Raw genomic sequence first — 15,288 nt, 5'->3', positions numbered from 1 at the left:
AGCTTCTGTCAAGCTTCAACATTAAACCTTGATAGATAAGCTTTTATCGAGATATCTATCGAGTTTTAATGAACAGCACTTCTTCACTTGTTTCTTGGTCAAACTTGCATGGCTTCAATACTAAACTTGAACACTTTTTTCTTGAAGTACTAAACCCATCCTAAATCTACCCAATTATAAGTAAAGTGCATTTTGTCAAAGGATTAGCCAATTACAACAATATGACCCTAACAGATGGGAGTTGGAGGTTGGGGTTGGACAGCCACCTCGAGAGTAGATCCTTTGGTGTGTGATTCAAGAGCTCGAGAAAGCTAGTCTTTTGCTTGTGTTGGAGTAGCATGGCTTCGGGTATACTGGATGGATCCTTACTGATGCTTACTTGTACAAAAGGTAAGTGGGAGAAGGTAGCAAGAGGGGACTCTATAGGGAAGGACTGGTCAAAAACTCCAAAGTCCTCGTCAAAATCCTCGCCGGAATAACCGATCTCTATTACTTTGGTTGTTTCCTCTTCGGGAACTAGATTTGAAGAGGTCTCTTCTTCTTTAGAATCTCGTTTAGTAGATAGTTCAACTGGATGAGTGCCCTCAGAAGGAAGACCGCTACGAAAACCAGGTACCGCAATGTTAATTTGGTGCAGCCCGAGGATTTTTTGCCTTTGGGGGATTGGGAGCTTGTGGATATTAGCTTGTACCTAAGGATGACGTGAGTAGCCTGTAACTGTCCATCTATGTGGAGAAAGATCTCAGACTTGAGAATCCTTGTCAAGTCTTATTCGTTGACAAGATTGAGATTGGGGACCATGAAGTTCTTATATGCAAAAATTCCAAAAACAAAAAGGTTGTTAGGGAGAAAGTTTGTTAAATAGAGAAAAATCAGTTTTTGGATTACAAGAAGAAGAATAAAAGATTAAGAGTTTAAAGTGTACATGGTTACAGGGAACTTAAACCTAAGTACCTTACCTGGTTTCCCCTCTCATGTTGGGCAATGAAGTTCATCATGACATTCACCCGAGATAATCAGAAAATCTTGGTCCATGCCCTTATTAGGTTCGGGGAGACACGAGATGAGTCTGACTTCAGGGACTCTAGTTTTAAGGTAGTACCCCGTACTTTTAAGAAGTTGGTAGTTATACACCCAGTTAACATCGTGATGGGTGAGGTTTACACCCATCTTTTCGCTGAGGGTGTCTACCAACTACCAACCGTGTCGTAGGTGGTATGTTATATCAGGCCTTAAAGCTTTCTATGCCCTCAGGGGTATCTACTGAGCAAGCAAATCTACCCATTTTTGGAAGTGAGCAAGGGATATTAGAAGAGCAAAGTGAAAAATAAAGGGCCGAGGAAGAAGAGATCCTAATAATCAGTAGGTGGGCTAAAGGTTACTTACAAAAGTATAGGAAAAGAGCACCTCAGACTGTTTCTTGAGAGTTGAAGATTCAAGAAATGCGGGATCTGGGCTCATCAAGCATTTTATATAAAGTGACAGAGGGAGTAGGAAAGTTTCCGCTCAAATCCCTATGGAAAACCTCTACCGTATGATTCTCATCACGTTGTAGAACATGGGGGACAAGGTGCCATGTGAAGTAATTGTTGAAGTGTCCCAGATGCCAAAGCATCAAGAACATGCTCATTGCGGGTGAAAAGACACTCACACGTGAGGAATTTCATAAGTGTGAGAAGCACAATAACATAAAGTCGAAACTCCATTTTTCTCAGAGGAAAGTGATGGTTTTTAGACCACTTAAAACCACAAACAAATTAACATAGGTAATTAGCCAAGTGATTACTTAGTCAAATTAACAGATCTAGGTTAACACAAATATATCATATCAATGTATAGCAACGGAAAATAAATAACACAACGATATGATAACTCAGGAAAACCAAACCGGTAAAAAACCTGGGGAGGATTTAACTTAGCTATTCTCAAGGTAAAAAGCAAATCTACTAGAAAGAATCGAAGTTCATACAATAAGACTTACAAGCCCCCATACTCAACTTCTTATTGCTACCCACCAGTAGAACTTACTGACATGACCACGTGCAAGCTCCGAATCCATAGACTCCTTCTTTCTTTGGCCTTTGCAAAACACAAACACCCCCATTTGTGACTTTGAGATCCCACTCAAAGGTTTAGCAACACAAACTCTCCTGTTTGTGACTCCAAGACCACCCTTGAAGGTGTAGATCATCAGCACCTTTGATGACTAGAAAAGGCAGCAACTTCTACAATACCAGATCTTGAGATTCTTCAAGGAATAACACCGATAGATGACATAAGAGAGCTTTTTAGGAATAAAACCCTAAATACAAAAGAGGCACACTCTTTTCTCTCTGAAAAGCCACATAAAAACGTGCTTAGGGTTTCCTTTATATACTGGGAGAAGTAGATTAGAAACCTTAATCCTAAATGGGCTTAAACTGCTATTTGGGTTTAATTAAAATTCTGCAGATACGACTTTCGATCGATCGAGCCTGTCTTTCGATCAATCGAACCAGATAGATTATGAAATCTTCTTCCTACAGCTTGTATGTTCATGAATCTTGACTTGAATTACCTTAAGCATTGTCTAATAATACCTATAGACTCTAAGATCTATATCTAGACAAATTTGTGTTCACGATTTGCCAATTGTTCTAAACATTTAGAACCTAACAAACTCCCCCTTTGGCAATTCGTGACAAAAACTTTCGTACAAAATGAAATGCTCAAATATAAAAACAACCCAATACAATAAAATGCCCAATTACATCACAATTCCCAATCTAAGACTCCTAACCTAGAAGTTGCAGGAAGAGGTAGAAGGTCTTGATCAGAATGCACCTCTCTTTCTTGAAACACTTAACAAACACATCACCACATGTGTGGAAAGAAAGACATATAAACAATAATATGAAATAGAATATATAAAAAAAAATAAACTAACTCTCCCCCTAAGTTAGATACAACAAAAAGTTTTTTATATTCTCCCCCTAAACAAAACAAATAGGTCATCTATGTCTCCCCCTTTTTGTCACGTATTGACAAAGCCTACCTAATCAGAAGGTAGACAGAAAACATACGCAATAGAGTAAGAGAAAATAGAGACAACTCCCCCTATGAAGAGCAACAACTCCCCCTATGAACAACAAAGGTTAAAAACAAGCTTCTCCCCCTATAAAAATAGGAAACACAAAAAAAGTGTTTGGGAAAAAAAAGTTTTGGGGAAAAATAAAGGGGTTGGGGATAAACAAAAAGACACAAACCAAGTTTTAAAAAAAAAACTAAGTTGAGGATACACATGAAGAAAAAATATTCTCTCTTTCAATAAAATGCAAACATGGCACTATGTAACCCATAAACAGTTGCATGAGAAGAGAAAATATTTTCACATTGATTATCCATCATATCTCTTAAGAAAAATATTTTCTATAGTTCACATATAAAAAAAGGCATATACTAGAAAGTACATAACTCAAAAATTAATCAATCAATTTTTTGATCCAGTTGAGTACCCAATGTAGCAAAGTGTATGCATGTTATGTGTGAAAACAATGAGAGATATGACTGCAAAACTACAAGATGGATACAAAAACAATGCAATGCATGTGAATCCTAAACATAAATGATGCATGAAAAAAAAATTTTGGTCAAAAACATAGAAACTGAAAATTTTTCAGTTTAGATCGATCGAGAATCAATCGAACATCAATCGAGTCAGGCAGACTCAAACCAAAAATTTTAATCGCAATTTCGATTGATCAAAAAACAGGTTCGATCGATCGAAAGTCTGGAAAAATTAGATTTTTGAATAACGGAGCATTTTAATGCAGAAACTCCTCAAAGCACATTGTTTTATAAAAAAAATGCATGAGTATGAGACGAAAAGTTTTTCAAAAACACTTGAATTCAACCCAGATCTTCCAAAATCAAGATTTTCAATCAATTTATCCTCAAAGCGCAAACATTAAACACATTTTGCATTAAAATCAAGGAACTTTTAATCTTGGATGGCCACAACAAAATCACACACAATATAATGTACCAAGTTTAGCAAATAGTAACTTGTATAGTGTGTGCAACTAGCAAAAGTTTGAGATACATGTGAGGTGATATATGAATAGCAATCAATCACAAAGTCTACAAAGTTCATCACATAGAAGTTCAAAGAGACTATCACCTAAAGAGTTACATTATATAACTCCCACATCTCCTAGATCATAAGCTTGCAATCATGTAAGTTTCTTGAATTATGCCTCATAATATACACACCAATTTTAATTCATTCAGAAATTTATTAAAAGGTCAGGATAATGTACACACCAATTTTAATTATGTGATTTTGGCATCAAGCCTAATAGCACACACCAATTTTAAGTATTAAGCAATTTAAACCGAGGCTTCACCTTATGTTCTTTTTGTGCATGTGCTACACTTTCTTGAGCACAAAATCTTATGATATGCACTAAAGTATTTATGACTGGCTAGTGAACAGTGGTAAGATGGTTATTTATGCCTTTCTCTAAAGGTTCAACTTCGACAGTCAAAGACATATGACTTTAAGATCAAAACAAAGTGATCAAAACCATAAATATCTTTCCCACACAACATGCACTACAAAGCTTCAACTAGTAAAGTGCAATAAGTAAGCTCATCAAAGCTAGACAAGGTACATAAACTTGTTTTGTAAAGATAATATGACCAATCCTTGATTATAAATCCAAGATGTGAAATACAAAACACAAAAATCTTTTTGGTTTTAAAAAATTTATGACAAAAAAAAAAAGCACACATTATGCTAAATGAACAATGCAAATGCAATGCATGACAGTCCTTAACTAAGCTATAGAGGGTACACAAACAAGAAATATCAATTTCTTAATTAACCCTTGAGTACATGTACAAACTAGTACATACTCACATAAAATCAAAAATAGCTTAGCACTTATATAACACATACTATCCAAGTTTCTTCACAATGTCAAGCATGTTCTAAATCAAGAGAGAGATATCATAATTCATGTAATCCTCAAGAAAAAAAAAAAAACAAGATTCAAAATAAAATATTTTTGTCTTTCTGAAAATTTTTCTATGTTTTTGGATTTTTTTTATTTAAAAAAAAAACTTAAAAAAAGAAAACAAAACAACCAAAAACAAAAACAAATCATGTCCACAAACAATTGAAAGAATTAAATCAGGGACAAGTCAACAACACTTACCTTAGAGAATCTTTTCTCACCCATCTAGCACGAGTCTTCGGCTTTGTAGGTGAAAATCTATGTGAAGCAGAGTGTATTTGAGGGATTACACCAATCTTCTGAGAAAGACTGAAATCCTGCAAATTCCTTTCACAAGCCAACAAGCTCAAATTTTAAAAAGAATATGAAACAATTTATATGGACTTATGGCAGGAGAAATATCATCACATATCCTAGATTGAAACACTGAATGCTTAAATTTCAATTTATGACAATTAGGACGAATGTGACCATGGACACCACAAAAGTGGCAGACAGGAACAAATTTAGGAACATCAGTATTCCTAATAGCAAATCTAGTCTCAGATTTTGTTTTTTACCTCAACAAAGAACAATTTAGTCTAATATGACCAACAACACCACAAGGGTGACAAGTTGGCACAAAAATAGATTTATTATGCTCTCTAATAGTAGGTTTAGACTTAGGTTTAGAAACTTCAGCATCTACATCAGAACTTTTACCTTTGTCTAACCTAGCAAAAAGGAGGGATATAAACTTTCTCAGTTTTAGGCTTAAGAGAGATAGAAACACTTCCGTTATCAACAGTAGGCTTGGTACTAGTCAAATTTTCAATTTTAGCTTTAGATTCAACTAACTCTTGTTCCAAGATTTTCATCTTCTCATCTTGAGAGGAAATTTGATTTCTCAAAAATTCATTCTTTTTATTAGATTCATTTAATCTAACAACCAATTCATTTTTTTCAAGATTAGCTAATTTTAACTCTTCCTTGAATTTCTTAGCAATTTTCATGGATTTCAATAATTCCTTACGGAGAATTTCACAGGCATCAATAAAATCAATAGAAGCATGAGCAGAAACATGATCAGAAAGACACTTCAAATTATCCATAACAACAGGGGTCAAGGATCAGCTCTTAAATCAAAAGATCTAAAACAAAAGAGTAACTCGCTCTGATACCACTTGATGGTTTTTAACCCCGTAAAACCACAAACAAATTAACCTAGGTAATTAGCCAAGTGATTACTTAATCAAATTAACAGATCTAGGTTAACACAAATATATCATATCAATGTATAACAACGGAAAATAAATAACACAACGATATGATAATCCAGAAAAACCAAACCAGTAAAATACCTGGGGAGGATTTAACCTAGCTATCCTCAAGGTAAAAAGCAAATCCACTAGAAAGAATCGAAATTCATACAATAAAACTTACAAGCCCCCACGCTCGACTTCTTATTACTACCCATCAGTAGAACTTACTGACACAACCACATGCAAACTCCGAATCCACGGACTCCTTCTTTCTTTGGCCTTTGTAAAACACAAACACCCCCGTTTGTGACTTTGAGATCCCACTCAAAGGTTTAGCAACACAAACTCTCCTGTTTGTGACTCCAAGACCACCCTTGAAGGTTTAGATCATCAGCACCTTTGATGACTAGAGAAGGCAGCAACTTCTACAATACCGGATCTTGAGATTCTTTAAGAAATAACACCAGTAGAAGACATAAGAGAGCTTTTTAGGAATAAAACCCTAAATACAAAAGAGGCACACTCTTTTCTCTCTGAAAAGCCACATAAAAACGTGTTTAAGGTTTCCTTTATATACTGGTTGAAGTAAATTAGAAACCCTAATCCTAAATGGGCTTGAACTGTTGTTTGGGCTTAATTAAAATTCTGTAGATACGACTTTCGATCGATCGAGTCTGTCTTTCGATCAATCAAACCAGACAGGTTATGAAATCTTCTTCCTGCAGCTTGTATGTTCTTGAATCTTGACTTGAATCACCTTAAGCATTGTCTAATAATACCTATAGACTCTAAGATCTATATCTAGACAAGTTTGTGTTCACGATTTGCCAATTGTTCTAAACATTTAGAACCTAACAGAAAGAAAGAATAGAGTTTTGAGGAGCTATTATGGGGATAAAAGACTCAGATAAGGATATTGGGCTACAGGCCATGCTCGAGGATGCCAAAGAGCCCGAGGATAATCAAGTGTTAATAAGGGTAAGTAGGTTATTAGGCCAAGGATGAGGGTTGGTAATAACAAGTAGGTTATATAGTCCAAGGAGACAAACTTCCTCAGAACACAGAATGGAAGTTTGAGGTCCGACCACCTAACCAATACTGGGCAAGGGTCCACCAAGCTTGGGAGGATAAGCTTCAAAGAGATGAGTCAACAGAAGATTGAGAAGTGTCTAGGAAGAAAGTTGCTACCACCACATTGAATGCTCTGCACCTAACCAGCTGGCCACATTAATGTGAAGGTGATGCCTGAACAGTGATTCCAACCTTACAGCTATCCACAAGGACTTGAAGAAATTTCTTATGGGACAAGTATTAAGAAGATTAGTTATTTGATCAACAAGTAAAAGGCTAAGATAAGGGAGGGAGAAGGAGTATAAAAGGGAAAGGATTCCATTACATTGGGGGCATCTGAAAAAAGATAGAGAGTACTAGTAACAAAGAACTTTGAATATTTTGTATAAGTCTGAGATATATATATATATATATATATATATATATAAGAACATACCATCCTTGGACTTGACTGAGGAGTGTTTTTCTCCTTAACTTGTTCTTCTTAGTCATTCCAATACTAAACCAACCCATCGTGATTCGCATTTGACTCGTTAAGCATTCACTATTAAACCCACTCTCTAACAAATTTATTATTGTGGGCTTGTTGGGCCATTGTCCAAACCTTTTGGGCTGTGGATCAATTTGTGGCCGTACACATACATACATACATACATATATGTGTGTGTGTGTGTGTGTGTGTGTGTATGAATGAGATGCAATATATATTTTATTGGACTTGTATTCAAATTCACAATTTAATGGCATTCTCTCTTTAACTGAAGCTTCTCCTCCAAATTGTAAATATATGCTGCATGCCTGCTCGTGAGAACTGAAAACCCCTAACCAAGTGGCAATGTAAGCAATGGTAAATTACATTCAATAGTATATTCAAATTTACAAAAACCTACGATAATCACTCCACAAGTATAAGTACTTGTGGGGTGCGGGGAGCAAAGGCCGGGGTTTAAGTCTTCAAGAAGGAGTTTAACACACATATACGCTTAGAATATGCTAGAGTAGAATTTTTATCTTGTATATTAAAAAAAATTAAAAAAATTACAAAATTTTAATAAGATCACAAGTTTTTTGTGAATATAAGATTACAAAATACTTGTAGTCTTATATCTATTTATTTATTTGATTTGTTCGAGTTATTTGTATTTTTTTTTTTTTTTTTGGTTGTATATTAAAACAAATCTCTTGTTTGATTAATTTTTTTCTACCCTTCATAATTGCAAAAATTTAGGACAATTAGATATTAATAAGTATATAATCTATTAAAATATTTAGATTTCAATTTTTTTGTATCTTAAAATTATACACAAAATATGCATTTATTGATTGAATTGTCATAATATTCAACTAACACAAAATTTAACATGCGTGTTAGAATGATAAAAATGTGTAGTCTAACTGTTTGATCTCACATACATTTCTTATCTCTCTCTTAGTTTCAAATAATAGTGTGGACACCCCAAGAAATGTCTTAAGTTTTTCTACTTTTTAATTGAAAATTATTTTATTTGTTTTGATTTTGAAACATTATGGGAAATACTGAAAATATTAAAGAAACTTTTGGAAAATTGAAGCCTTCTCTTATTTTGTTATTCTTTTTGTACAAAAATAAAATGACAATGCTTTTATTAAAAAATCACTACTTAAACTCAATAAGCACCAAATAAAAGAAAAAATAACTAAAAGGAAAACCATTATTCTGGCAGTATTTTTATTTGGAGGATTCTGGCATTTTACCCCTAATTTTGAAAAAAAATTAGCAACATGCCTCTGTTTGCAAACTATATAGGAGCGTGCCCCTGTTTCGATACTCGATTATCCTAAAATCGAGTTCAATTAAATACTCGATTTGTAGAAAATCGAGTTATGCCCGATCAAACTTAAAAAAAAAAAAATTTCCATCGAACTCGAGTTTCAGGAAATCGAGTTCCATGCAAAAAAAATTTTTATAAGTGTGATTGCTCTATATTCAGGGAGCCATATAGTGGCGTTTTTAAGCCCTATAGTGACGTTTTAAAGCCCTATAGCGGCGTTTCCCTGCAAATTTTTTTGCAGTGTGATTGGCCCATATTCAGGGTGCCCTATAGTGGCGTTTTTAAGCCCTATAGTGACGTTTTAAGGCCCTATAGCGGCGTTTTTCTGCAAAATTTTTTATAAGTGTAATCGCTTTGTTCTGGGTGCCCTATAGTGATTTTTTTAGGCCCTATAGTGACGTTTTTAAGCCCTATAGTGACGTTTTAGAGCCCTATAGCGGCGTTTTCCTGCAAAAAAGTTTTATAAGTCCCCATACCAAGTTCAAGGGGCCCTATAGTGGCGTTTTTAAGCCCTATAGTGACGTTTTAAAGCCCTATAGCGGCGTTTTCCTGCAAAAAAAATTTATAAGTCCCCATACCAAGTTCAAGGGGCCCTATAGTGGCGTTTTTAAGCCCTATAGTGACGTTTTAAAGCCCTATAGCGGCGTTTTGGAACTCGACTTCCCTAAAATCGAGTTCCATGCTTTTTTTTTTTTTTTAGTTTTATTTGAAATAACTCGATTTTCTACGAATCGAGTATTTTAATGAAACTCGATTTTAAAGTAATCGAGTATCGAAATAGGGGCATATCCCTATATAGTTTCGAAAGAGGGGCATATTGCTAAATTTTTTAAAAATTAAGGGCAAAAGGCTAGAATCTCCTTTTTATTTGGGGGGAGAGGGGAGATTGTAACACCCCAGTTTTTAAGCGTAATTTGGAAGAAGCTTGAGGGGAAAGTTGGTAATTTACTCAAAAGATTCTTTTTTTTTGGGGCAAATTGGTAATTAAGTTTTTCAACTTAAGTCAGCCCCCTCCCTTTCTTCCTCATTTTCACGTTGCTCTCTCTCTCTCTCTCTCGTTTTTCTTGTGCTACCAGCCTCTCCCTTCCTCTCACCCAAATCATACTCCTCTTCATCTCTCATGAACAGCCATCGCTAGATCGTCCCTCTAGCCACCATGTACTCCTTTATTTGTGCCTTTTCCCAACAAGAATTTAAGGTAAAAATCTAAGCTTTTATCTCAATTTCTTTTGTGAAATCGTTTGGGTTTTGCCATTCAATGATTATTATAGTGAATACTTGATGGGTTTTGGTGAATAATGGAAGATTAGAGGGTTAAGATGATTTGGGTAGCAATGGTTTTGTTAAAATCCAAAAATTTCATATCATTTGAAGAGTTTTTGCTTTGATAAAAGGTTTTGGTTGATTAGTTTCCTAATGGGTATTTGAGTGTTGGTTTGCTAGATCAACTATATGGGTCTCTTGTTGTTGCATATGTTGATGTGAATTGATTTTTGGAAGTGTGCTCTTTTCATTTTAAATGACTTTGGCAAACTTGGGTGTGAGTGAAGTGATAACTACGAATTTATGCAAGTGAAGTGTGAGTATGTGCTTTTTGCATACCAAGTGTTTGATAAGTTGTTTATATGAGATTTTTGGTTTGATTCCTTGTTTTTAATATGCTTTAAATCTTGTGGTTTTAGTGGGATTAATTCTTAAATAATTTGGGCTAGTCATAAAACTATATAAATTTTCTAAAACTATTAGGGACAGATTTGAGTCAGCTGCAATACATGATTTTTAATAAATTATAGAAAAACAATTTTGGGCTGAACTTTCTGTGGTACATTATATACATATAGGGGAATGTTCCCTTAAAGTCTTGAATTAATCAAATGATTTTTCATTGACCAAATTTGTTTTACAAAATGGCTGCCCTGTTATGTACTGAATCTGAAGGTAAGACTAAAATGTTGAGAAATTGTGGAATTAATCCCAAACCTCGATTGATCTTATCTTGGCTTATATATAATTTAGTACTCAAAGAGATTCACAAGTATTTTATATTACCTTATGATGCACTTTATTGCGGTAGTGAATTTAAAATATTTTGGTCGTGTTAGCACTATGAGTTTCTTGGATGCTTGTTCAGTTCCCATTTGGGTAAGGGTACTTGTCTTGGGATGGTCAAGCTAGGCTTTAGGGCCTTAGGTTTGATTTTTGAGGGAATCCTTTCCGATTTATGGAGACAAATTTGATGGTGTAATTTTGTAGTAGGCCTTATTATTAATAGGCTTGATACTTGTGTTTCTAGGTTCCAAGGCACTTGGTGATGGAACTAGTAACTTGATTTGGTTGAATGCGGTGCCCAGTTAAGGTAAATTTCGATTGGACTGCTGAGGTAAGTAGTTCTTTTATGGGATTTTTGAAAAATAACCATGTTTCATAAATGTTGTTTTTGGGTTAGACTCACTTTTGGAAACTACCTATGGAAACTATATTTTCTTAAAAACTATTGTGTCGTAACCTTGATATATATATATATATATATATATATATATATAAACGATTATATAAGAAAATGCATCATATTTGGTACTGCATTTGGGGAAATGCATGAACTGTTGACATGGAAAAATGAGTATCTTTTATTTAATCTTTGATAAGAAAATCATGGATTTTTATGGTATATTGGAAAATTTAAAGATGCATATCTTGACTTGTTATTTGGGAAATTGATAGAAAATCTTTTTGACAAGAATGAAGTTGAAAACCTTACAAACTTTGTGGAAGTTAGATTATTTAAAGATTTCTGAAACTACCAAACATAAACTATGTGTTTCAAAGTACATTTAACTTGTGAGCTTTATGTGGTTTTAACACCATGCCATGTGTGATTTCCTGGTAATCACCCGATTTAGTTTCCGTAGTACTCTTTGTGACAACAGAATCAAATCTACGTTAGTGCCCTTTCACTTTGGATGACACATTCTTCCTTGCTGCCCATAGCTGGAAGAGGTTCCTTGATTGTGTGTGGATGAGGCTATTGTCAATAGGGCCAGAAGACTACATGCAAAAGAGGTCCTACTTGACACGCTTTCCCTGCTACCCATGGGGAGAGAGAAAAACCTTGAGGGTATGGGTGAGGCTGCTATCCATGGGGCCAAGAGTCTGTATACTAGAGAGGACAATATTATGCCAATTGTGAATGGGTGGATCCCTTAACTGGTCTATGTGGTAGTGTGGTATATTTGTGATAATTTACCTTATGTTAAATATTATGGTTTTGGAAATTATATTATTGGTGCTCACAGATTATGGTATATAGTTTCAAGGTATTTACTTTGAGAAATTTTGTGTTCCATTATTTAATCATTCTTGTCAAACTATTATGGAAATAATCTTCCAGTAATCAGTTAGAATTTCACAAGTTAAAACATGATTTGTAAACTATTTATCATCATGAAACTTGCATTTCTCCCACCCTAATTAATTACGCTACTTACTGGGTTTTAGCTCATCCCACTCTCTAACAGTTTTTCAGATAAATTTGCTATACCTCGAGCATGAAGCTTGTTTTATTGGTGGTGATTGGAGCATTACACTAATTGAGAGATTTATGCCATGATTGGTTGGTGACTGAACTTACTAAATTTATCAAGGCCATTGCTAATTCTATCGAGGTTGGGATGTTAAGATTTGTTAGCCTTAGGCATGGCAAACCTAGATTCTATCATTGAGGTTGCCTATCCTAGGAAGAATTGTGATTATATGTTGATCCATTTGGAGTTTTGGAATTTCATGTATATTTGGAGGCATCATTTGTTATTTGCATTGTTTGTAAATGTCTGTTAGAGCTTTGACGTATATTGTGGAGAGTTCAATATGTTTATTTATTTCATCATAAGGGGGGAAAAATGAATCCCCTACAATATCTCTTTAAGGCTCGGTTTTTCCTGCGTTGAACGCTTTTGGGTTTGGGGCATGACAAAGGTTATAAAAACTAAATTATTTTAAGGGTTCCAATTTTTTTCATAGGGTGCCAAGTTAGCTAGTCTCTTTTTTTTAGGAGTTAAATCTTATATTTTTGGGGACTCACTCTTAATTTGGGGTGTCAAATATTTAAAAATACATGATAATTTTTTTTTTTTAAATAAGGGAACCCTTTGTCTTGTTAGATAGATGGTAATTTTTAGAAAAATATTAAGGATAAAATGAAAATTTAAAATTATATTTAAAAAAAAAAAAAAAAAAAAAACACCAAACCACTTTTTTTTTTTTTTTTTTTTGAGAAACAACACCAAACCACTTGAAATGGAGGAAGTGACACAAAAGCTTTGGAGGGGTAAGATAGACCATAGGTAGTAATATATAATATGAAATACGGTTGTGCTTCATTCCGATCGAAATTTAAACGGTCTTTGTAAAAAAGAGGCGTAAAAAAGGGGAAATAAAAAAACCATGTCGTGTTAGGTAGATGATTGGATATAGTTAGTAATTTTTAGAAAATATCAAGGACAAAAATGAAAAAAAAAATGAAAAAATTAACCCAAACCTGTGTTATAGGTAGATAATATGATATAGTTAGTAATTTTAGAAAATATTGAGGATAAAAATTAAAAAATTAAAAAAAAAAATCCAAACCTGTCCCACTTGAAATGGATGAAGTGAAATAAAAATTTTGGATGGGTTATGATAGATCCATAGTTAGTAATGTATTGGATGAATTAAATATGTATGGAATGAAATATGTTTTGTTTCATTTTGATCAAAATTTAAACAATCTTTGTAAAATAGTCATAAAAAAGTGAAATGAAAATTAAAGCCGAAAATAGGCGTATCTACGCGTACATTACGAATTGGAAGAAAAAATTTAACATTAAAAGAACAGTTATATATTTTTTTTTTGAGAAACAAACACACACACACAAGGGAGAGAGAAATGAGTTCTAACATAAAGGCACACCACAACTCCACTCAAAAGTCATAGTAACTTTTAAGGAAGAGTGGGGCAAGTTATACTACATACAACACACTTTCTTAAGTAATATGGAACAATTATAAGAACAGTTATATATGTTAAGCTGTTTTATTATTATATTTTAATTTAATAGTATACTTATATTATGTAATATAATATTATAAGATGCAATAAAAAATTCAACTACTTTAAAGTTTAATAAATTTAACATATATTTTTCTTCACATTTTAGTTGTTAAGTGAATGAAGAAGTTGATTTTTTTTTTTTTTTTTTTAATAATGAAGTAGACAATGTTTAATATATTCTTTCATACACTTAATTAACCAAAAAAAAGAGTGCATATATTTTCTTTTGTTATTTTAATTTCATATGATTTTATTTTTAATTTAGTATATAGATTATAGGGGGAAAGTTACTTTCCTCTCTCTATGTTTGGTGTAGTTTACAATTTTCCCCCTATTTTTGAAACTAACAAGCTTCCTCTTTTATGTTTAGGAAATAAGCAAATATCTCAAATCTGTTACTTTTTTAATTAAATCTAATAGAATTAGAATGATTACAAAAGCAATCCAAGAAAAAAAAAATGCAATCCTTGACATTTTTTTTTTCCTTGTGATTTACAATTAATGATTTCTTCAAAGGATTCCGTTAGATTTGATTGAGAAAGTTACAAATTTAGAATATTTGCTCATTTTCAAAAATAAGGGGAGAATTTGTGAATTATCCCAAACGGAGGAAAGTGTTTTCCCCGCCTAGATTATACATGGCAATAAGATCTAATAATTCAAATTATAGAAAAATCTTAATAATAGATGAAAAAAAATCAAGATTATGGTAAAAATCTGAAAATGTTGATGTTTAACATTTTTTTTTGAGAAACTGTTGATGTTTAACATAAATAACAAAACATGGAACCAAAATTATTCATTTTGATAATTTAATTGCTATATAATGACACATTTTAACAAAATGAATAATCATACTCTAGAAAAAAGTATTGAAGTTTAGTTAAGTTGAAGTATTTTTGTACAAGTATTGGAAAACGCTTAAAGGGTGTTTAATAGGTCTAATTATAAAAAAAGCATATATTTTCCAGATTTTTTTTTTGGTTTTATACAGTAAATGGGAGTAAGGTTTTCAAACCCGGACCATTCATTGAACAGTAAAAGGGAGAGGTTCAAGGATTTTGAGGTCGAACCGTGATGAC

The sequence above is a fragment of the Quercus lobata genome, chromosome 3 (genome assembly GCF_001633185.2).
Source record: "Quercus lobata isolate SW786 chromosome 3, ValleyOak3.0 Primary Assembly, whole genome shotgun sequence".
Taxonomy (NCBI): domain Eukaryota; kingdom Viridiplantae; phylum Streptophyta; class Magnoliopsida; order Fagales; family Fagaceae; genus Quercus; species Quercus lobata.
This window is presented reverse-complemented; position numbering follows the sequence as displayed.